Source organism: Urocitellus parryii, chromosome 11 (genome assembly GCF_045843805.1).
Source record: "Urocitellus parryii isolate mUroPar1 chromosome 11, mUroPar1.hap1, whole genome shotgun sequence".
In the NCBI taxonomy this organism is placed as follows: Eukaryota; Metazoa; Chordata; class Mammalia; order Rodentia; family Sciuridae; genus Urocitellus; species Urocitellus parryii.
The window spans coordinates 94,194,661-94,217,924 of NC_135541.1; the positions used below are offsets into that span (position 1 = coordinate 94,194,661).

General features: G+C 49.1%; 1 pseudogene; it reads left to right on the forward strand.

Annotated features, from left to right (window-relative positions):
• Positions 1-1,738: 1,738 nt before the first annotated feature.
• Positions 1,739-7,925, forward strand: LOC144249332 (C2 domain-containing protein 2 pseudogene; annotated as a pseudogene).
• Positions 7,926-23,264: the final 15,339 nt, after the last annotated feature.

Sequence of the window (23,264 nt, forward strand, 5' to 3'; positions counted from 1 at the left end):
ATTTAATATTAGAGTTTCTTTCCCTTCTCTGTTCTTCTCCTTTCTACCTACCTATATTTCTTCTATCCTATTTCAGAAACACCTCTAATGGCTGAACCTTTAATTGTTGGCCTTGATTCATTTGGATCATGGAGTAGTCTGTTAAACAATGTATTACTGTCTTTTTCCTCCTAATATGTTCCTCTTTGTTGTTCTCAATTTATATACTCATCCACTGCTATCTTGGCAAATCCAGTGGTCTTGTTATGGTAGGCATAACAAAAATGTAAAACTTAAATCCATCTAACATTTTGGGGGTGACAGTACTGGAGATTGAACCAAGGCATGCTTTACCACAGAGCCATAGCCAGGTCCTTTTTTAAAATTTCTTATTAGGATGTTGTGAAACTGCTTCCAGTCTCTAAGTTGCTGAGGCTGCCCTGTAATTCGTGATCCTTCTAAACTTCCTACTCACTAGGATTATAGGCATGCACCAATATGCATGGCTCATCTAACTAATTTGCCATTGTGCAATTGTAAACTCTGTCCTGAAATTAAGCAGATTGTTTGTGCCAATTGTGAAGATAGTTTCAATTTCCACACTAATGGTGGACAAAATGGGGCTAATTCTAAAATAAATTTGTCCTATAACTGTCACCACACTTGGGTAATAAAGTTTATCCTAAAATAGACTCTGCGTATGGTGCACTGTAACATCAAATAAACTATAAGCTAACATAATGGTAGGAATTCACTTGTAACCAAGCAACTAAGACTCTGCCAATCACAGCAGTGCAGCTTAGACAATCATGTGCTATGGACTAATCTGACCATACACATATAGTCAGAAATGCTGACTGCAGCCAATCAGATGATTTCTGATATGGCACTTCCTTTTCTCTGGTGGTGAGTGTAATCTGCAGAGGTGGTAGGGTTAATCGTCTTGGGTCCCAAGTACAACCTAGTTCTAGAACCTTTTTTTCTTTTTCCTTGTCTTTCTTTAGGCAAGTTTTGCTAAATTAAGTTTTCTCATTTTTCTTAAAACAATTCCCATCTAGGAACTAGCATGAGAACCTGGCTGCCTTCCTTCTGGCATTTGATGGGAGTCAAAGACTATTTTCTGACCATCTTTGAGCCATCTAGGAGTAGAGAGCTGCAATACCCAGAAACAAAGAAGAGGATGCCTTGGGAATAACTGCTTTCCCACCACAGGTTTCAAAGTTAAACCAAAGCTTGAGAGCCCTGGGGAGGGGAGGGAGAGGGTGACAGCAAGAATACTACTTGATGAGACAGTCCAGGGGAAAACTGTGAGGATTTGACAGAGGAAATACAGGAATGAGGCCCAGGAAACCACAGGGAATGCCAATGAAGGAGTCCCCTCTGAATGCATGTCTAATCCAGATAGAATCCTTGTGGACACAGGGAAGAGAGCACCCATCAAGTGATATTTTCTTGTTCTTTTACTCTAGGGTAGATATTGGACTTGAAGTGGTCAGAAGACAAGATCACTAGGCTGGTCTGCTGGAAGAGGTAGATGTACCAAATGTAAAGGGAGAAGTATATTTGCTACTTTCTGGCTAGACTCTGCAGGATTCTGGCAAGACTGGCTGTTTCTGAGATAGAAACTTCATGTTTCAATGCAGTGTCCTGTTTTGACTATAAGCCTGGGACTGGCAGTATAATTACTGCAACCAGATCTCATTCCATCCCTGTAGAGAATCAGTGGATATTTCCTTATCTGAACATAAGCAGATAAGCCATGGGGCCCCTAGATTTCACCCAAGGACTGGAGAAGGTGTGCCTATGCAGTGTGTAGAGAACAAAGTCAGTTTTGAAGACCTCCATGTGTTCAGCTTGTTCACAGTCAAAGCTGGATTACAGAAAACAGTCCTTTAACATCATTTTTCCACTTGGGTCCATGAGGATCCAGCAGTGCCTGGCTTGGGGATATATCTACTTTTACTCTGAAAAGAAGAGTGAAAGGCTCATAAAAGGCCTGACGTGGCTATACCTTCACCCTGAGGGCCACTCTGTTTCAGGTACAGGGAGGATCTTGATAGGCATGTGAGTAGAACTCATGCTATGTTTTCTGATTCAGTGGTGCCTCCTGGAGCAGGACTCCCCACCAGGGAATGAATGAGGCCCATGGAACAATGCCCACTTGTCACTATGTGGCACAACATGGAATACACTAGAGAAATGGATCCTCTCCCTGCTTTGATGATTTTCTGCTTTCCCATGTGGACAGGCTCTGAGAAGAGAAAATCTGGACTGCAAGCAGAGCAAGGCCCCAAAGGGACCAGTCCTGATCTGTTCCCCTACACAGGAAATTCCAAAATTTTGAGTAGGTCACTTCCCCTGTAGGTACAGATCATGTCTGATTGCCTTTTCCCCTGGAAGTCTATGGGACAGTCAAGGATTACTGCTCCATGACCCCAGGTCCATTTAAGTCCCAAATTCTTCCAGGGAGCATTACTAGAGGTATGTATGTATAAATATCACTAGGCTACAAGTCATAAGCAGAGTGCCCTAGTCCTGGCTTTTTCACCAATTGTCAACTCATCCTTTCTGTAATTCAAGAGCCAGTGGTGTGTAGGCTTATTAATATACCCTTCAGAAATCTATCTTTTCTGCTTGAAGGATTTGCTTTCTTTTGCATTTGTGTCATAACTAAAGGGGCTTCTCAAGACCTGTGGTCTGGGAGCCAGTGCAGAGGGACACCTATGGTGGAATGGGGTGAACAACTCAGCCCCTGATGTCCCATACCTCAAGCTGGTGGTTTGCACTGGAAGGACATGAGCTTTCTGGCTATGGTACCACTTAAGATTACCCCATGCCACTCTACCTTCTTCCTTGATTAAAACGTGTAATATTTTTCTCAAACATTTCACTCTGAACTTACCATGTCACAGCATTGGACTGTTACTGCACAAATAGTTCTACCTAGAAGGGGAAACAAGGGTGTTGGCCCCTCCCCTATGACTCAACATGGCATAGACATATGCCACTATCTCTATTGAGAAAAAAAATTATAGAAAGCAATAGAGGTCTCCATAGGAAGAAGCCATGAGAACATAGAGTGTACATGAGGCAAAATAGTCATTGTCTGTATGGACTGATATTTTTTCTGAAAGAAAACTTTTCTTTCTTAACATGTAAACTAAAAAATATGATATTTTTGACCAGATAAAACCTTTTATTATGACAGTATGTTGGGTAATGATGGAGGTGGCCTGGGATGCCTGCCCCACTTGGCCAATGCTGGCAGGGAGTGGCCGGTTGCTCCCTGAGCAGCAAGGCCTGATTGCCATCCTAATCTCCCTGATTTACCTGTTCTTAATAGGAAGGTTGTGGCCCTTGGGGCTGGCATGGTGACTACAGGCCATATCAGTCATCATTCTCTTTTGCTTTGTGTAGAAAGGAGCCCTCTGATGACAATACTGCTTACTACAAGGGTCTGGGGTTCCTCTTCATGTCAGTTTAACTCTGGAGGACCACTTCCATGCTGATGCCCCAACTTGTCCACCAGGATTCATTGAACAACTGTCATGATGTAATGTCATGATAATGTCCCATTATCCATTCACAGTCTGTTTGTGACTGATACTGTATCTGGGCAGTGGCGAGGAATCTTCCTACCCTCTGCCTTTTTTATTGGAGTGTAGCGACTGCAGAAAGTGATTCTTTCTTTTCTCAATACAGTTTTCTGGAGGATATAACATTTCTCTGGTAGGGAGGGGTGGGACTGTCACTTCCCATTGGAGGTTCCTTCTTCACCTCTGTCTTCCTGTTCTCTTCAGATCTTGAAGTCTGGGAGCATACTTTGATTTCCAATATTGCCATACCATAGCAGGGGTCTCCTGAGACTACACCTCCACAGTTTTCTCATGGCTTATACCTGTGTTTTGCCAAGCCTGGACTGGGCTTGAGGCTGCCTCTTGAAATTCTCATAATAATCCTACTGTGCTGGGTTCTGCCCAAAAGACTGTAAGTGTAAGGCTGAGAAGGTAGCTGGTCCTCCTGTGTAGTTGGAGGGACCACTGAGGACTCATGGCTGCTAACCAGTGGAATTTTTGCCCTGGCCTTGTGCATCTCTGCAGGTGAGGAATCAGGGAGGAGACTCTGCAGGGTGGGAACTGACAATTTTTAAATCACTTTTTCTCCTGGACCTTTCCAATAAAGTCCTTCTGGGAAACTGACAACCTTGCCAATGGAGTTGGCCCTGGAGTCACAGGAGACCAAGGGAAACGTTGACTGTGGAAGAGGCAAGAGTGGTTTCTCACCTTCATGATATCAAGGGCCTGGAGGTGTGGACTCAACCTGTGTCTCACCCAAGATGTCATAATATTTGTTTCTAGCATCAAGTGAGTTCCTGGATCAAGGAAGGAAAGAGTCTAGGAGGTGTTCACCAGAGATTGATGATCCTTGGAGGATGCTAGTTTGCTGGGGTTTTTTTCTTCATTTTTTGTGGGTGTTGGACTTTATAGTGTGTGATAATTGCACACTATACAGGTAGAGTTATACTTTGGATATATTAGAGTTGGGATCTGGAATGTCCTAGAAAAGTCCATTAGATAAAGGCTTGGTTCCCACTGTGGTGCTCTTGGGAACTGATGTAATCTGTTATATATTAGAGCCAGTAGGAAATCTTTAAGTTATCAGTAGTGTCCTCTTAGAGGATATTTAAGACCCCCATTCCCTGCCTCTCTCTCTTTTCTTCCTGGCTTGAGACTAGTAGTTTTGCTTGGTCATGCCCTCCTTTTGCAATAATTTGTCAAACACCAGTGACAAAAAAAAATAGTTCTAATAAATCATGAATTCCAAAACTGTGAGCCAGAATACACCTTTTCTCTTTATTGGTTGGTTATGTCAGGTATTTATTATGGTGGCAAAAATTTGACTAATACCCTGGAGCACCAGTGTTTTAAAGAGTTAAAAAAGCTTTGTAGTCTGGATATAACACCAGGCAGAGAATTCAACAAGGGGTGCTTTCAAAGTGTGCAATTCTAATGCTGAGTATGTCAAGAGTAATACCCATGCCTATGATCCTCTACCACCCCCATTCTTCTTCATCTTCTCTAATAAGTCTCTGCTACTTTCATGTCTTTTTTCATCCCTTGATTTCACATATGAAGGAAATTGTGTAATACTTGTCTTTCTGTGTCTGGCTTATTTTATTTAATATTATGGTCTCTATTCCATTTATTTTTCTAGGAATTACATGATTTTATTGTTTTCTATGGCTGGATAATGTCCACTCTGTGTGTATGTGTGTGTGTGTGTGTGTGTGTGTGTGTGTGTGTGTCTGTGTATCACATTTTCTTTACCCATGTATATATTGACATATACACCTGGTCTGATTTAATAACTTGTCTCTTGTGCTGCAATTCACAAGAAACAATAAACTGTAGGATAGCTTGCTGACTTTAATTCTTTCAAGGAATGCCCTATCTGGATCATAAGTAGTATTATATTTAGTATCCCGAGGAACCTCTATCCTGATTTCCCTATGGCTATACTAATTTAAATTCTTACCAACAGTGTGTGAGTTTTCAATTCCCCCACATCCTCAACAGCATTCATTTCTTTTTTTTTTTTCTTTTTTGCATTCTTGATGATTGCCATCCGACTGGGCAAGATCAATACCTTTCAAAGTTTCAGGTATTTTGTTAAGGTTTTTGATCCATTTTGAGTTGACATAGGTGAGAGATAGGAATCTAGTTTCAATCTTCTACATATGGATATTTAGTTTTCCCAGGATTGTTTGTTAAGGGGCTGTCTTTTCTCTAGCACATGGTTTTGTTACTTTGTCAAGAATCAGATGGCTGTAGCTGTGTCTGTTCACTTCTTTGCTGTCTATTTCAATTCATTGGTCTACATGTCTGCTTTTATGATCTGACCATGCTATTTTTGTTACTATGGCTCTGCGGTATGTTTTCAAACTCAGTGTTATGAAGTCTCCAACATTTCTCTTTTTTCTCAGGATTGTTTTTGCAATTCAGGGGTCTTTTGTTCTTTGAGGATATTTTTGTAGTTCTGTAAAGAATGATGTTGTTAGTTTGATGGTGCTTTTCATTGAATATCAGTAATGAATTATAAATAACAATGATATTTCAGAAATTCAATTTATAAAAGAATGAAGAAAGATACACTAGTCAGGTGCTCCTTCTGCCAGGTCTGCTTCTGTGTACCCTTTTCCCAGGTGTGTTGGGCTTGGGGTGCAATACCTGGCCTTGGCCACCTAGCTTCAGCCAGGTATTCCCTCCCTGCTTGTCTCATGTGGCCTCAGGCCTCATGGCTCCACACCAAGCCAGGCTTGGCCTAATCAGGCTTGGGCATGTGGACCTCCCTCCAGCCCCTGGATGGCCACCAGTGGATGCCTGAGCTCACCACCCATAGGCTCTGTGTCCTGGGAAATTCGTGCAAGGCAGGAAGGATATGCACCAACATAATGGCCTTGCTAGGCTCCTGGCATATTGATGTTGATCTTTGTTGTGGCCTTGGTCATGATTGGCCTGAACCAGATGTGGTGTGTCCTGGCCAGCATGTGACCCCCATCCTGGCAGTTGGCAGAGCCTGAAGAGTGCTGGGAGTCCCACACATTGCTTTCTTGGATCCTGATGCTGAACAGCTATAAGAACCAGTGGAAGGTAGCCTAAGTGATGGCCCTGAACCAGGAGGCCAAAAGGAAAGGGAGGCCCCCTGCAGGTCTCCCCATTGTTGCAGTAGGAGAAGTCTCCAGTGTGGTCCAGTCAGCCCAGAAGAAGGTGGTGGCCTGTCACATGGAAGGCAGCACCTGGGTTGTGGGCTCAGGACACCATCTGTATGACATGCAGCTGTCTCTGGTTCATCTACAGCTGGAGCTACAAATGAAAGAAGAGAGAGAAGACATCCATATTAGGTGGTCCTGAATCCATTTGCCAAAAGTGACAATTAAGATCCAGCTGAGAGCAACAGAGGAGGGCCAGGTGGTTGAGACAAATGCAGTATCTGAAACCCTTAAGGATATTTTGAACCACTTTGTGGGTTCTATCTTTCTGTCATGGTTCTGAGCACCAAGCCCACAGACATAGAGTAGGCTCAGAATCTACAGTGCACTTCATCTGCTGCTCAGGAATCCTGTCCTCCTAAACCTCCAAGGGCTCATGAACTAAAGCCACTGGTGAAGAACATCCACACCTCACTGCTAAATGATCCTGGTACTTTGGGCAGTGTTAAGCCTGTATGCATTTCCCAGATGAATGATACTGCCCAGCAGTTCACCAGCACCCTAGCCGAGAACACTCCTCACCTCATTTGGGAGGAAGAGTTCACCTTTGAGTGGAACACAAAGTCCAAGGATTTACACCTGCAGATTAAAGAGGACTGGCAGTCCTCAGAAGGTCTGCTGTCCCTGACCACTGTCCTCTGAACTTGTTCAAGAAGCAGTCTTCCAGGCTGTACATCTTCTTTCTGATCAGTGGGCCCACCCTCAGTAGCTCAGAACTGGGCTCTATCACTGCAGAGTTTTCTTACATAGAACCCAATGAATTGAAATCCTGACAAATCCCTTCCCTGTAGCTGCTGCCAAGATAGAAAAGGACCGCACAGTGATGCCATGGGGGACCATGGTCACCACTTTCACTACCGTGAAGACCAAGCCTTACTATGATGTGGGGAAGGTGTCCTGGCTGAGGTCTGAGTCTCCCTGAAGGCATTCATCAAGGTGAAGGTCATTAAGAAGGACATCTTCATCCAGGCCATCTCGTGCCATGGTGCATCTCTTCTTCAGATATGGAACTGCTGCGGTTGAATCACTTTGATCAGGTCATTGAAGTTGCCATTCAGCAGCTCACTGAATCTTCAAATCTGAAACTCAAGTCATCACAGAAGTATACTATCATCATTTAAGGAGCTCCAACACCTCGCTCTCTCAGGACCACAACACTGCCCTCATGCAGGACTAGGAAGAGCCTACCAGGATGCCCCATCTGGCTGCCCAGAGGCAGCTGTGGCCTCTTCCCCACTGGTGGAAGTTGATCCAGCTTCTCTGGAGCCCAAGAAGAAGGTAGTAGACACCTCAACTTGGATAAGAATCCTCTGGTGGCAGCATGAGGTGGCCCAGCCCCACTTAAGCTTGGTGGGAATGAGCTGTCTGAGAGCTCTCTGAGCATCTCAGAGCTAGGCACTGCCAAGAATTCTAAAGGAGAAACTTTAAGGAGGGGTGCAAGGCTATTTTTCCACCAGTAGCACCAGCAGAAATATCCTGGCATGAGCCAGTCACACAATGACCTCATGTTCCTGTAGCTATATGAGGGCACCCAGAAGAAGGGGGTGACCCTCACTTAGCTGCTGAATAAGAAGCTACTGTCCAGAAACTGAGACAGGAGCACCATGAATGCCATGTGGTCTGTCTGTCTCCTTCTTTGCAGCTGGAGGTCAGGCATCCGGGACAGCACTCTTACCAGGACAGAGCAGGAATTCTGGCCACAGACACATACCCACACCTCACTCTTACCAGGACAGAGCAGGAATTCTGGCCACAGACACATACCCACTGCTCCAGCGTGATTTTCCCCAACAATCTAGTCTTTATAAGGGAAAGAACAATTTGAGTCTCCAGCTGGAGGCTTCCCCTAAAGAGAACTTACAAAGTCCAATTTGGCACCAGAATCCCAGTGGGACCTGCAGCCCCTACCTAAGCATTGAGGTAACTGTTAGGAGAAGAATTCCTTGTAAGAGAAATACCATGCTCAGCAGGGCCTAGGAGGGACAACTGGAGATTTGATTTTACCACACAGCTCTCTAGCAGGACATGTTTGGGGCCCATGTCTGGACCATGGGGAGGTGTGCCCCTCTGGGCTGTCACCATGAATAGAATGGATGCTCACCTCTCCTACTAGTTTGCTTCTTAGAATTAAAAAGTACACCTGGCCCTGAGGGCAGGGAGATGGTACACAGACAGGGTTTTGTTTGTTTGTTTGTTTTCAGTGTGTGGGTGGTTAACCTTTATTTTATTTATTTGTTTGTATGGTGGTGAGGATCAAACCCAGGACCTCACCAGTGCTAGGCAAGTGCTTTACCACTGAGCCATAACCCCAGCCCCAACAGGCAAGATTTTTGGTAAAGAAATTATGACATCAGTTTAAATGTTTTGGCAAATGTAGGAAGGCATTTGCCTTTGCCCATAGCCATAGAACTTGAAAACTTATGCAAGCACTAAGTATGTCCTGGGCATATTATACTGAACATTTTTCCATATTACTCTGAGCCTACTTTCCAGTGGAGATAACATAAATCCCAATGTGGTTCTTATGCCAGTGGAACAGTTGATGTGCAGATTTCATTTCCATCTGGTGCACATACTAGACTAGAGCAGGAACCTGACTCAGGAAGTTGTGAGCAATAAGTGGCGGTGCATAGAACATGGTAACCCCTCTCCACATACACACATGGTTTTGGTAAATATTGCCTATAACCAAAACAAAGTACTTGTAGGGCACTAGAAGAAATTGTTTTGCATCTCAGGTGTCCATTGTAGGAATGTGAATTTAATAACAAATGGTTCAAACATGGGAAATTCTTTTTATGGACTCTTCTGTGTACTGCCAGCAGACATTCTTATTAAAGAGTGATTGTCACTGGAGTGACATGTTTTGTCTATTTAATCAGATTGATGTTGTTTAAGTAAGTTTGGAAAGCCCAGTGTGACCCTGACCTCTAGCAGATAGGCAAGTGGGTGTGTGACTTCCAAGGCTCCATTAACCCTTCAACATGTATTTCAGGGGAATAGAGCCATCAAGGAGTAAGGCCCTTTGTGAGAGCAAAACTGAAGCATTTTTTTTTCTTTCCTGTTTTTGAGGAATACATTCAAAAACTGCATTGGTAATTTCACTTTCAATTGCACATTTTCAAATTCCTAGTTGTTTCAGAAATTATCAAGTGACTTTAAAATGGCTTTTTAACCACATTTTGTTTTTAAAGATTGCATTTGAAAGTTAGCTATTGTACAGTTCCAAATACATGAAGAGCAAATCAGTCCCCCCACCAAAAGAAAAGAATGAAGAACATATGGAAAAAATAATATACTGATACAGAATTCCTTGTACTGATTTTCATTGAGTTTTAGGGAAAGTTATCACCAAAAGTCAGTTGACAACATTCTCTGTAATTTAATTAATATTAATAGTAGCAATAATCAGAATGTATGGCTTACATGGAATATAAATTTACATAGAATTCATTTGACTTTGACCCTTTCATTCAAGTGGTGGTTTACTATGTTAGAAATGTTTCCAGTCAGTGTCAGAATGCTCTGGAGTGACTGATTCTACCTGTAATCAAAGGCTGGTGTTCCATGGTTCAAGCAGTGTGGCTGTGTAGATTATTACAATATAAAAATACTTCCATACTGGTTGGTGAAGAGTCCTGAATGGACCCCTGCTGTCAGCCTGTCCCTACATCTCCTCTGACACTAACTATACCTCCATGTTCTCCTGTCAACTAAAGCCCTCTGGGTCAACTCCAGCCCTATGGACAGGATTCCATTCTTATTGGCTGCAGTCTGTGATATTTCTGTGGTTAAGTTTTTGAATAACATCTAGTGGATCCTGCTGTATTTAAATGTTTAATGTTTTGGAGTTCATCATAGAGTTTTTGTGTTAATTTGGATTTTTGAAAATTGTTCATTCATTATCTTGATTACTACTTTTTGGCATCCCTTAATTTTCTACCCATCTTCATTTTCTTCAATCTGGAACTGGCCAATCTGTACCCATTCTGGCATTCAGTTTTCATACTGTTAGAGCTGTTCTATGTCATCAAAATATTCAAATAATGAGAATAGTGCCAGGTGCTTGTGAACACAGTGACAAACTCATGCAAGGCCCCATCTTCCACATCATAGGGCTGAGAGTTACCATGGGGGAAGGCAGAGTACACCTTATCTTTCTCTCTGCAGAAAGGGATGTGTTGTAGTCAGCTTGGGCTGCCATAACAAAGTGCAGTCGCTTGAACAATAGAAATTTATTGTCTCACAGTTCTGGAGGTAAAGGCTGAGATCCAGATGTCATTAGGATGTGTTCTTCTGAGAATTCTCTCCCTGGATTATGTATTCCATCTTCTTCCTATGTCTTCACATCATCCTCCCTCTTAGGTATCTTTGTCATAATCTCCTGTTTTTCGTGTGTGTGCGTGTGTGTGTGTGTGTGTACATATACTAATTGCATAAAGTAATGGGTTTTATTGTGTCATTTCCATACATGCATGTATCATGAATTGACCTTCTTTCTACCCTTGCTCACACTTCCTTCTCCCTGCTAACTGCTTCCTGGTCATTAATTGTCCTTCTTTATGGATATTTCTTTAGTTTCCACATATGAAAGAAAACAGGCAATACTTTCCTTAATGTGGCTGAATTATTTAATTTAACAAGATCTGTTATCCTGCAAATGGAAGAATTAATTTTTCTTTGACTGAATAATATTCCGTCATGTATATATACTGTATTTGCTTTATTCATGCATCTGTTGATGGACACCTTAACTGAGTCCATATCTTCTATTAAATATTTTTAGTTGTAGCTGGATACAATACCTTTATTTTTACTTATTTATTTTTTATGTGGTGGGGAAGTTTTAACCCAGCACCTCGCACATGCTAGGTGAGCACTCTACCACTGAGCCACAACCCCAGCCCCAACTGAGTCCATATCTTACCTATTGTGATTAGTGTCACATTAAACATGGTCATTCAGGTGCTTTTTAAAATTCTTTTTAAAAATATTTTTTAGTTGTTGATGGACCTTTATTTTATTTATTTGTATGTGGTGTAGGCAAGCACTCTACCACTGAGCCACAACCCAGCCCCTCAGGTGTCTTTTTAAATTGTTGAATTTATTTCATTTGAAGAAATGCCAAGCAGTGGTATGTATGTATATATGTATGTATGTGTATATATATAATTTAGTATCTAAAGAGATGGTAGTGAGAGTAACAGATGTGTGCATTATAGCCATGCACATAAAATAATTCAACAGACAACACACCTCAAAATATTTTAAAATTTTAATAATTTTTGTAAGAACAGAACAACTCAGGGCTAGGGTTGTGGCTCAGTGGTAGCACACTAGCCTAGCACATGCAAGGCCCTGGTTTCGATTCTCAGCACCACATAAAAATAAGTAAGCAAAATAAAGGTATTGTCCAACCAAAATTTAAAAAATAAATTATAAATTAAAAAAGAACAGAACATCTCTAACTTTATACTGTTCTTTATAAAGTTTATATATCAAAATCTATTTTATATCCTGGGTTTTGTAATATTTGATGTACTTTCCTTTCTAACCAGCCCCCATATTCCAAATGGGATGTATTTATTTTCTACACTGACTGCAATTTGTACCCCCCAGTTTTATTTGGATATGGTGGTGGGAATTCCTGATCAAAGTGTGAACAGGCTCATATGTCGCTAAGAGTGAGTCCTCTCTGAGATGGCCCAAACTTTCTCCCCATAGGGAGTAAAACAGGAGCTAGAAGAAGTGTAAGTCAATGACAAAGCACTGCCTCTGCTTTGTCATTAAGTTACACATTAAACAATAATGCTGGTCCTCCAGAGTCTACTCTCCCAGTCTGCTCCACATAGACATTCCACTCACCCTTCCTTCTCCACAATAACCCAGTCTCCCTTTTTATAGTGATTGCTGGAAGAAAGTAGAAGAGACTGAAGATCTAGTTTTACTTCTACAAAGATGAGTAACTTTCCACTTCTTTCTGAGTCCTTCATACTGCTGCCTATGATATGACCCAACAGCACAAGTTCTCATGGAGGAGTGGGGAGCCTCAGTTGGGGAAGTATCTGACTAAAACTATGGATTATCGGAGAAAAGGGGCTTTGAAAACTCAGAGTGTGGGAGCCATGGACCACAGATGCCCACCTCTGCCCCACCTGCCCTACCTCCTGGCCCCATCTGTTCCTGGCTATATCCTGTGCCTTCTTACTCATGTAGCCACCTAGGGAAGTGCCATGATGACAGCAGATTTCACAAGACCTGGGGCAGCCAGGCCTCATCGCCTACCCACAAAGGCCTGGGGGTCACTGACAGATCCAATCCTGGTCTTGATGTCAGCAGCCAACACCCTCTTCTGGGGTGGAGAGGCAACTGAGAGTGTACACAGGTATGGGGGCAGGTGGGGAGGTCACATACCATGGCTGGGGAGGCCCAGGTGGTAGAGACGCTGTGGTTCCTCGAAGCTGCCAGCCTCACTGAGAGCGGAAACCAGCCGGTGGTAGTGGTCCTCAGGCGCCATGCTGGGTTGCAGCTCTGGCAGCAGCAGAGTCTCTGCGTTGGGGTAGCACATAGGGAGGGGATTTTCCTTGAAATACTACCCAGGCAGAGAGGCAAGTAGGGAAGGCACACCTCACCCTAAGCCTAAGACCTTCCACCCCTGCTACGAAACCCAAGTCCCTCCTCTGTGCACACCTGCCCCTTTTGGAAGGTCTAACAACACTTCCAAGCACTCAGTTACTGCTTCCTCCTCCAGTGACCTGTCTCTCCTCCCTGGGTTGGGCTCCCACCTCTAGGGTACTCAGACTCAGACTCTACTCGCTTCGGGCCTTCTTCTCTGAAGAGCAGTCACTGGTGACGTGCGGGGAGCAGCCCAGTCTCTTGCCTAGCAAGCCACCTGCAGAGGGTGGAGTGAGCCACACCCAGTCTCAGGGACTGGAGGAGGAGGCAGGGAAGACCAGGTGGGGAAGACCCACCCCTGCCCCAGCTCAGTCTAGTGAGCCCCAGTCCCCTCCACTCAGGAGCATCCTGGGTGCTGGTGGGCAAGGCCTTGCCAGCCCTGGGTCCCAGGCTTCCACCTGGTGAGCCCAGCTGGCTGGAGGATATCATGACAGGTATGGAGCAAGGCAAGGAAACAGGGAAGCCCTGACCCTGGGCCTCAGGCTGCATTTGAATAGAAGTGATGGGTGTGACACGTGACTGTGACTGTGTCCCCACGGGCCTCTGGCTGCCCCTGACCAGCCAGTCCATTCCCATGTGTGCTCATGAGCCCACCTCAGCTTCTCCTGGAGAACAGAACTACCTTCCCTTTCTGAGCAGGGCTGGGGTGGGCTGTGCAGGTGCTGGGGAAGAGAGTCAGTCAGGAAGGCACATGTCACTCCCCACACCAGGGGTGTGCTCAGGGGAGCCCTCCTCTCTGCACCAAAAGCCCAGACCCTCCTCTTTCCTGCACTCAGCCTTGGCAAGCACATACCTGCCCAGCCAGGCTCTGCGCTCCAAGGGTCACCCCTGGACAGCTGACCTGCCCTACACAGACCCTAGGTGCCTGGCTCCTGGTCTTCCTATTCCTATACTATCCCCTCTAGAGATCACATCTCCACATCAAAAGCTGCACACAGGGCTGGGGATGTAGCTCAGTTGGTAGAGTGCTTGCCTCACATGTAAGAAGCCCTGGGTTCCATCCCCAGTACCATAAAAATGAAATGAAAATAAAAGCCACACACATCTATAGGTCCGTCTCCAAACCTGTCCCTGCACCCCCCAAGCTCTGCTTCCTCCTGAGGACCCTGACATCAGGGGGCCCTGCTGATAGCAGGTCATCATCCTGGCCTCCAGGTCAGACCCTATTGCCTCTGAAGACCCAGGGTGGCGGGGATGAGGGCTGCTCCTTGTGTAACTCAAGCCTTTCATGACACCTTGGTACTTGGGGGTCCCCAACCTGTGCCCCCAGGAAGCCCTGCTGTCAGCTCAGGAGCCTAATTCCTTTTTCTTATTCCTTTAATCTGTCATTTTTATCAGGCTAGGGAAGTGCGGCGGCAGCCAGAGCACTGATCAATCTCCACATTACAGCTGACAGAATGGTGCTAATAACTTATTGATCTCAGCCACCTCACTGCCACTGGTCTAGCTGGCTGGCCCCAGGCCCTGCCCCAAAGACAGGGGGCAGTCCCCACTGCCTGCATGAGGGGTCAGGTTAGACAGACCCTGTAGGACAGATGGAGGGCACTCAGGTGCACATGGGCATCACGAGCTGCGTGTCAGAGTCCAGCAAGCAGGAGGGCACCCCGAGCATACCAGGCAGGGAGTGGGTCTTGCAGCCTCTCTCCACACCTGCTGCCCATCTCCTGCTCCCTGTACATGCTCAGGGGTCAGCAAGGGTAACCTCTGCAGTCTGTTCCCTGTTTCAACAGTGGCAACTCCCGCCTCCTTGCTGGGCTTCTCTGCTCCTGGGGAGCTTGAGAGTCACAGCTTGGGGGAGGTGATACTGGGGTTGGAGTGCCCCGCAGTGAGACCCAGCCTTGTAGCTGCCTTGAGGAGACTGCATAAGCTCAGAGTCACACCTGATGTAGGCAGTGACAGGAGGCAGACACACGTACCAGGGGTGGACCTTAAAGTCACAAGACCTGCGCTGAGCTCCTCAGTCCTCTGGGATCCTTCCTGTCCAGAGCCCAGGAAGCTGTGGCTCGAAGGACACCCCCTTGGGCCACAGGAATGAAGTAGACATGGTGACAGGTAAAGACCACTTCAGGGCCCAGAGGAATCCCACGGGGAGCTGCAGACCTGGCAGGTGCACGCGCGCGCACACACACACACACATACAGCATCCTGGCTGCTATGCACAGCATGTGACCTGCACTCACTGTAGAGTGCGGAGGGCTACCTGGCAGGGTGAGCAAGCCCTGCAGGAGACACACAGGGCACATGCAGGTCTGTGTACCTGAGGAGGTTGTACATAGGCAGGAGAGGGCCTGCTGCCTCAGAACATCTCAATCACTGAGGGGCTCCCTCTGCTCCGCCCGATCGATGGGGCAATTAGATTTTATCAGCCACCTCCAAAGCAGCTCCAGAAGCAACCCCCACCCCTATCCACAAGGGCCTTCTGGGATCATGGGGGCTCTGCTGGGAGTGTCCAGGGTGGTGGGTGATGCCCACCCTGCTTTCCCAGAGCAGTAGCCATTGTCAGAAACAACCCTGTCCAGGGTCTATGTGACAAGGCCCCTGAGGTCAAGTTGTGCCCACTCTCAGCGGTGGCATCTTGCAACCCCTCATGACCTGCTCCGTGGGAGACTGCCTGGGTCCCCAAGATGCTCTCTCCCTCTGAGTTCCTGTTGCCTCCAGGAACCAGATCTCCTTGGTGGCCCTGGAAGCTCCTGGGCCAGCACCCTCTTGGCCTACCTGAAGTGGTCCAGGCTGCAGGGGATGGGCCCTTTCCCTCCCAGGACCCCTGAGAAGCAGGACCAGGCCGACATGCCCTGTGGGTTTGGTGGGAGGTGGGCATTGGTGGGAGGTGAGCTCTGGAAGGTCTTTGCCTGTGCCTGTCTTGTGAGGAGGGGGTGGTCGGCCTCAAAACTCCAAGCCCACCCCAGCAGCAGCCACACTGGAGCTGCCCTGGGCCGCCAGTCTGCCTAACTGGCTGGGATTAACACAATTACCATCACATGGAGCCCCAGGGGACAGCTGGCCTCACACCTCCCGCCTCCTCTGCTGGCCTCCCTGGCTGCCCGCCAAGGCTTCCAGAGCTGCTGAACAGACACAGGGAGGGTGGCTGTCCCTAAGCAGAGCTGCTGTGGCCCTGGCAGCCCCATCATCGCCCTCAGGACCCAGGGGCCTCCTCATCTGTGGGTCCCAAGCCAACCTCCACACTGCCTCTCTGGAATTCACAGCGGCTCTGGTGCTCGGGCATAACGAGGTGGCGGCTTCGGTGCACACTGGATATGAGTGTGGGAAGGTCACTGTCCTGGCTGCAGCAGAGCAAGACAGAGGATGGAGCCATGAGCCTTGGCAGTGCCACCTGATGAGCATGAGTACAAGGGTGCTTGGGGCTGAGGACAGCTTGCACTGAGCGTGGTGATGTGTGCGCTTACCTCTGTGGGCTTGGGATGCCACAACTACGCACACTCAGCAGGCAGGCCAAGAGAAAGCAGAGACGTGGCACCTGGACCCCACTCCAGCACCCAGCTGGTCTGTGCAGAGCCAGAGCAGCCCCTCCCACCTTCCTCTCTCCAGAGAGGCAGTGCTGTGCTCGGCTCCCTGCCTCAGAGGGAGGACAGGATGGCCTGCTGTCTCACAGGACAGACATATAGAGGGCACACTGTCACCCATGTGCTGCCAGCTCTGAAGCAAGCACCTGGCACATGCCACTTTGGTTAAAACTTGCAACACCCTCTTGGGGCCCTCATTTCTCCAAATCAGGAAACTGAGGTTCAGACCAAAGTCCCGTAGATAAAAAGATCTGCCCTGGCAGGCTCAGGACACCTGTGATCCCCAGGGTGCACCCAGGCCTGGCCTTGGAATCACCCTGCATGTGATTCTTTGTCCCTTCTCCCTCCTGCTGAGCCCTCACCCACAGCCCCAGAGAGAAGAGGGAGGAGAAAGTGGGGCACCCTGGGGTTATGTGAGCAACCCCATCATCAACAGAGAAGGAGGGGACAGGAAGTCAAGGCCAGCCAGAGCAGGGGCAGGGAAGCCCAGTGCCCCCAGCAGTGCCCTCCCGGCCCACCTGTGGTGGAGCAGCCTCTTCAGCAGCACTGACACTAGCAGAGCCTCCTCACAGTGACCTAGGAACTGATCCTGAACCTTATTAAATAGCCCCCAGCCCCCAGCCTGGGCTGGCAGGAGCCAGGCTAATCCAGGGCCAGGCCCTAAGCAGATCAGTTTCAGCACCAGATACCCCGGGGCGGCCCCAGAGCCCCTAAGAGACCCAGATGTAGGTTCTCCCCCATCCCATGAAGGCGGGAGGCAGGTGGGGAGTAAGTACTTTATGGGATTATTCTCACGAGGCTCATCCCCCATCATCCTCACTGATGTGGGATGTTGGTCAGAACTGCTGTCCTCAGCATGGGGAAGGGGCCTGGGCTGGCCAGGTACAGGGCTGCAGCTGCCATGGAGCTGCTCCCCACAGTGCACTGGACACTTCCTGCTTCCAGGGACTGGAGAGGTGAGCACAGTAATTTCCTGTGAGCCCTGGCCTGGAACCCCAGCAGCACCTGCATCTGGGACCAGCCTCAATGACAGCGATCGGCTCAGTCTCACTTGGGGGTTACCGGGGCTCTCAAGGTGCAGGCCGATGGGGGCCACCCTTGGCTAGACAGGACCTGCCCTTGCATTCCACACCCAAGTCCCTGCCTTGGGGGTTCATTCCTTAGGTCCCAAGATGGGCCAGTCCTGAAAACCTGTTCTGGTCACTCAGTTATTCACTGAAAAAATTATGCTGGGTTCATTTTTAAAAAATGTCAAGAGACTCACACACAGGCTGGAGAGTTGAGAGCTCTGCACCTGTCTTCACAGTGTGGGGCCACTACACACAGGCAAGGCCTCAGCAGGCTGCTGTGGCACGTGGGGAGGAGACTGGGGCAGGATCAGGAAGGCTGCAGGGAGGGTTGTGAGGAGGCCAGGAGAAGGGTGAGACCCGACTCCCCCCTGAGGGCCTCCCCACCCCAACTCTCTCACGTAGCCTTCACCAGCTGGGGGCCCTAGAGGGTCAGGGACCTAGAAGGCCCTTCTTGCCAGCCAGGCTGCAGGGGCATCACAGGGCAGAGGGTCCCTGGGCATTTTCTTGCAGCCAGCAGCAGGCATCCCCAGCAGGACTGGTCAGAAGGACGAAGAGGACAGACAGATGCAAGAGGCAGACAGATCAGTGAAGAGTGACAGACAATGGGGATGGACAGACAGTCGGGATGGGACAAACACAGTTGGTGACCCAGTGTGAGGCAGCTGGCGGTCCACAGCCCTCCTTGTCCAGACACTGGGGGCTGTTAGCAGACGGGATATGATGGGCTGTTAGTCCTCTGGGGTGTGCTCTTCTCCAGAACTGTAACCTTCCCTTTAATGAAATCCAGAAAGTCATCCTTGCCCCTCTGGATCCTCTGTGGGACCAGGGTCTCCACTAATGCAGGCCTGCTTCTTCCCAGGCACAGCCAGGCTGCAGCAGCCAGTACTGGTAAGAATTCAGCATGGGACTCCTGGGGCCTCCCCGCACCCCAAGTCCAGGTGTACCGCAAGGAGGTGCAGGTCCGGAGGGGAGGCACAGCCATTGGGTTTCCCTGCAGGCCTTGCTGGCAAATTTATCCTGTAGCGTCCAGAGTAAAAGGCTCATAAAATGTCATCAATGTTCATGACGGTTCATAAAAATGATCCTTTGAGCTGGCAACTCCAAAATGAGGTGGAAATAAGTTTAAAGATGTTTTTATTGTAATTCGGCTCCAGGATCCAGACATTCTTGAAGACATAAATAATGACACCTCTGGCAGAGATCCAGGACAAGCTGCCTTCCTGCAGCTGGGCCTGGGAGGCCAGGTACCCACAGCTTGAGTCCCAAGAGGCTTTCCCTGCCCTTGGTGCCCACTGCTCCCCATCAGGCCTTCCTGTGGTGCTCCCCTCGAAGCCCTGAGGAAAAACTTGGCCCCAATAACCAGAAACCAGCCCCTGCCCCTTGGGAGCAGGAACTAGGTCCCTGACACCTGACCTCCTCCTGGGGGCTTCTTTTTTATCCTCTATGTCTTGGATTCACAGGCCCCAGCCTGTTTCCATAACCCAAATCCATGTGAGGAAACCCCAACCTTCCAGGGTCCCCAGAAGGATCTTTCCAAAACACAGACCTGGTCACTCCCTGCTCAGGAACTTTCTGTGGCTGGCTCAGGTTGGAGAACAAAGCCCAACTGGTCCAGCGGCTAAGGTGCAGACCTTTTAGCATCCCACTGAGCCAGACCTGCCACGTTCCCATTCTCCTCCCTTCCATCCCATCCTTCATCCCTCCACAGCTTTGCAGACCACCTTTTCCCAGTGAACTCCTATGCATCCTTCAAGAACCTGCTCACACATCACCATTCTCCCTCCTGGTGGGTCTCTGGGAGGGTGAGAGGTGAAAATCACAGCCTCATCTTAGAGCTGTTGGGCTCCAATGGACAGTCCAGTGGTGAGGGTCATAGCATGCTTTGTCTCCACGGGTGGGCTGTCTAGGACCCTGCCCATGCTGTTGAGGCCTGGCACAAGTCTGCACTTGGCTGAGATGGGCCTCCTGATCTCAGTTGGGCACCATGCCACCTACCTTCCAGGCCAGGTAAGGACACACATCCAAACCAGCCTGGCAACCGCATGGCCCACACTGGCTCACACTGACTGGGACAGAGGACAAGACAAAAGACCATGGGTAGAGGAGGGAAGCAGGGTGGGTGGGACCCAGGAGAAATGGCAACAGCTGCCCCTGCCCAAGCCAGGCTCCTACCTGCAAGATGTCTCTCGGAAGGAGATGTTCACATCCCAGTGGGTGTGGACTCTACTGGGAGAGAAAAGAGGGTCAGTGGCTCCATTACTGGCACAGAGACAGCAGCAGGGTGTGGGCCTGACTCTTAACATCCCACCAGCCAGAAGCCAGGGCAGTCATGAGGGTGGCACCTCATGCCCAGTTCAACCTGGTGGTAGCTTCCACTGATCAAACCCAGGGCTTGAGATGCTCTGGCCTCCCAGAGATGAGGACGAGGAGCAGGCTGAACAGCCCCGGGCAACACCAAGCACCACAGCCCCCACCATCCTTACTCACAGACACCCCACCCCTAGGTGCTGGCAGGACGAGGCCCATATCAGGAAACAAATTTCTGGGAGGTTGTGGGTGTCAGCCCAGGTGGGTACCGGACCTTGGGTCTCTCTGCTGGCCAACCTCTACCCAGAAGTGACCATGGCATGGCTGAGGCAGAACAAGGTGCCAGGGCGCCAGTTCAGGAGAGAGGACAGCCTCTGCCTGCACCCCCGCCCCACAGCAGCATTCCAGAAGACCCCTGGTCTTCGTGCCCCCTTCCATAGGAGCCTGAGCCTCCCGGCCCAGATCTGGAGTAAGTACCTTCTCTTCATGATTCGGACATGCAGATCATCCTCCTGCTTCAAGCCTGGCTGCCGTCCACAGGCTGGGCCACCTCCATCACTGTCACCATCACTGGCAGAAAAGCTGGGGTTCTGTTCCTTTTTCAGGGAGCGTGCAGGGGGCAGGGGGCACTGTCCTTTTGTCCGCCAGCCGCCCCCGGTTCTGGGCAGGAGGAGGAGAACGTTAAGGCTGAGCTAGACATCAGCCTCCTGGGCCTGGGCCAAGGCCCAGGGGCCTATTTGCTGTAGGCACAGCCTGTGAGGACAGCAGAGTGTGGGCTGTTCTGCCTGCCCAGCCTGAGTGTGGGTACCCACCCTGTGGCAGGGAGCCCTGGGGATGCCTAAGCTATGACCTTCAGCTCCTTCCCTGTGTCCCCAGAGTCTTCTGGGATTGTGCATACAGCCTGGGGCAGGGATCATGGGGCTGGTCCTGGTGGGTGTGCAGTCAGGGAGCAGGTCCCTCTCAATGTGTCTGGCTGACATCCCATCTCCTCTGTCAGTCCTGAAAACTTACAGCAATATCAACAAGCAAAGTCACTTTTCTTTTTCTTTTGCAGTGCTGGTGAAACTAGGGCCTCACAAAACACTCTGCCACTGAGCGGCAGCCCCAGCCCCTCTTTGCTATTTTGTTAGCACCATGAAGAGCCCAGCTCAGGGGAAGTCTGTCTGAGACTGCTGGTCCCTTGCAATCTGCAGGCCTGGGAGCCACAGGCTGCCCGAGAGCACTGACAGCCCTGACCCTTTGTTCCCCAGCCCTGATGGTTCATTTCTCTCCTCAGTGTCCCCCCTGCACCATGTGTAAGTGTGTGGTGCTGTGTATGCTCAAGCTTGGAGCTCTGCACCCAGCTCACACATTTCTGCACAGAGCGGTGGACATGAGTGTGTGGCCCCAGTCCTGGCATTTCTCTACCCTTCCTGGCTCCAGGTCCTGCTGCCCCAGGGAAAAGAAAAAAAGTCATTGATTATTTTCCAGTGTACAGAGGTTTTTTCTTACTTGGTTAAGAGGCTGCTGGCTCAGAGGCTACATGGGCTTTCAGAGTATCTACTTTCCTCTCCTGTTCAGTCCTCCCATTGCCAGAAAGAGTTGATCCTCACCACACCCATGAGCTTAGTGAGGAAGGGGTCAAGGAGGGTCCCTGCCCCAGGTCATCCAGGATCCTGAGGTGGGCTGCTGCATGGAGTCCTGTCCTTGCAAGGACGCTTCTCTTCAGATTCAGCACCACATCATCTCCGGACGCCTGGCTCTGCCCAGCTCAGTGCTCCCTCGCCCAGCTCTGGGAGCCACAGTATCCCCCACACCTGCCCTCACACATCTGCTGGGGTCTGCCCAGGATACCCTGATTCCCTCTGTAACATGGTGAGTGAAATAGACCCAGCAATATAAGGGCACATGGCATGGGGCCAATGGGTTTTCAGGGCCAGCCCACAGGATGACAGGGTCCAGTGACAGCAGAGCGCAGGGAGACGGCAGTGGTGAGTGCCCACCTATGTCTCGGCCTCTGTCAATCCATAGGTTTGGTATCATTTTCAACACCCCTTGGCCCATGGCTCTGCCTTGTCCAGCCTGCCAAAGCCCAGTGCCAGGCATCTGGAGATGAGCTCTGCCCTTCTCCTCAGCCACCTTTCAGCCTTAGGTGAAATACTCTCATGAAAAGAAAAGGGGTATTTTCTCAAAGCCACCTGCTTCCCCTCTTTTGTGGCAGAAATACTCCCATCCAAACAGAAAGTAGAACCCAGACTAGGAGTAAACATCTCTCTGCCTCTCATCTGTGGGAAGAGAAGAGGGGGACACAGAGTCTATAAGACTGCTACTTGGAAGGGGGCCAGGACCGGCTGGCTGGGAAGGAGCCCAGGCTATATGCCAGTCTTAGCCACATGAGGCACAGAGCTGGGCACAGGATCTTCCAGTCCCTGGTATGCGCTGAAAGCACCCTGGAAGGTTAGGTCTGGGGTGGCTGTTGGGGGTTACTCTATGGGGGAGCATGCTGAGAACCCAGATGGCCACTCTAACCCTGCCCAAGGATGGGGAACACATGCCCCCCCATACATCAGAGACTTAGCTCCCCACTGCTCAACAGATTTGAGAACCTGGCTCCTAACCAATAATTGACCCCTTCTGAAATGGTGAGAGTGGGTTCCAGCATGCACAGTCACATGCACACCATGTTCTACCCCTGGAGTATCTGTGACCATGAAGTGCACACACCTTTGAAACTGGCCACAAGGGTGGGTAGAGACAGCCTCTGTGCACCAATAGGTTGGGGCTAGAAAGGGGATCCATGGAGATACCTCCAAGGAAGCGGCCAGGCACAGAGAGGCCGGCAGGCCCAGGTCTGAAGTGCCCTTCACTCAGGGCAGGAACCAGGGAGCTTCAGAAAGGCAGCAGCTCCATCCCTCTCTGAGCTTCAGATTGCCACTTGAGGTGATGGCAGATGTTGAGCTCAGG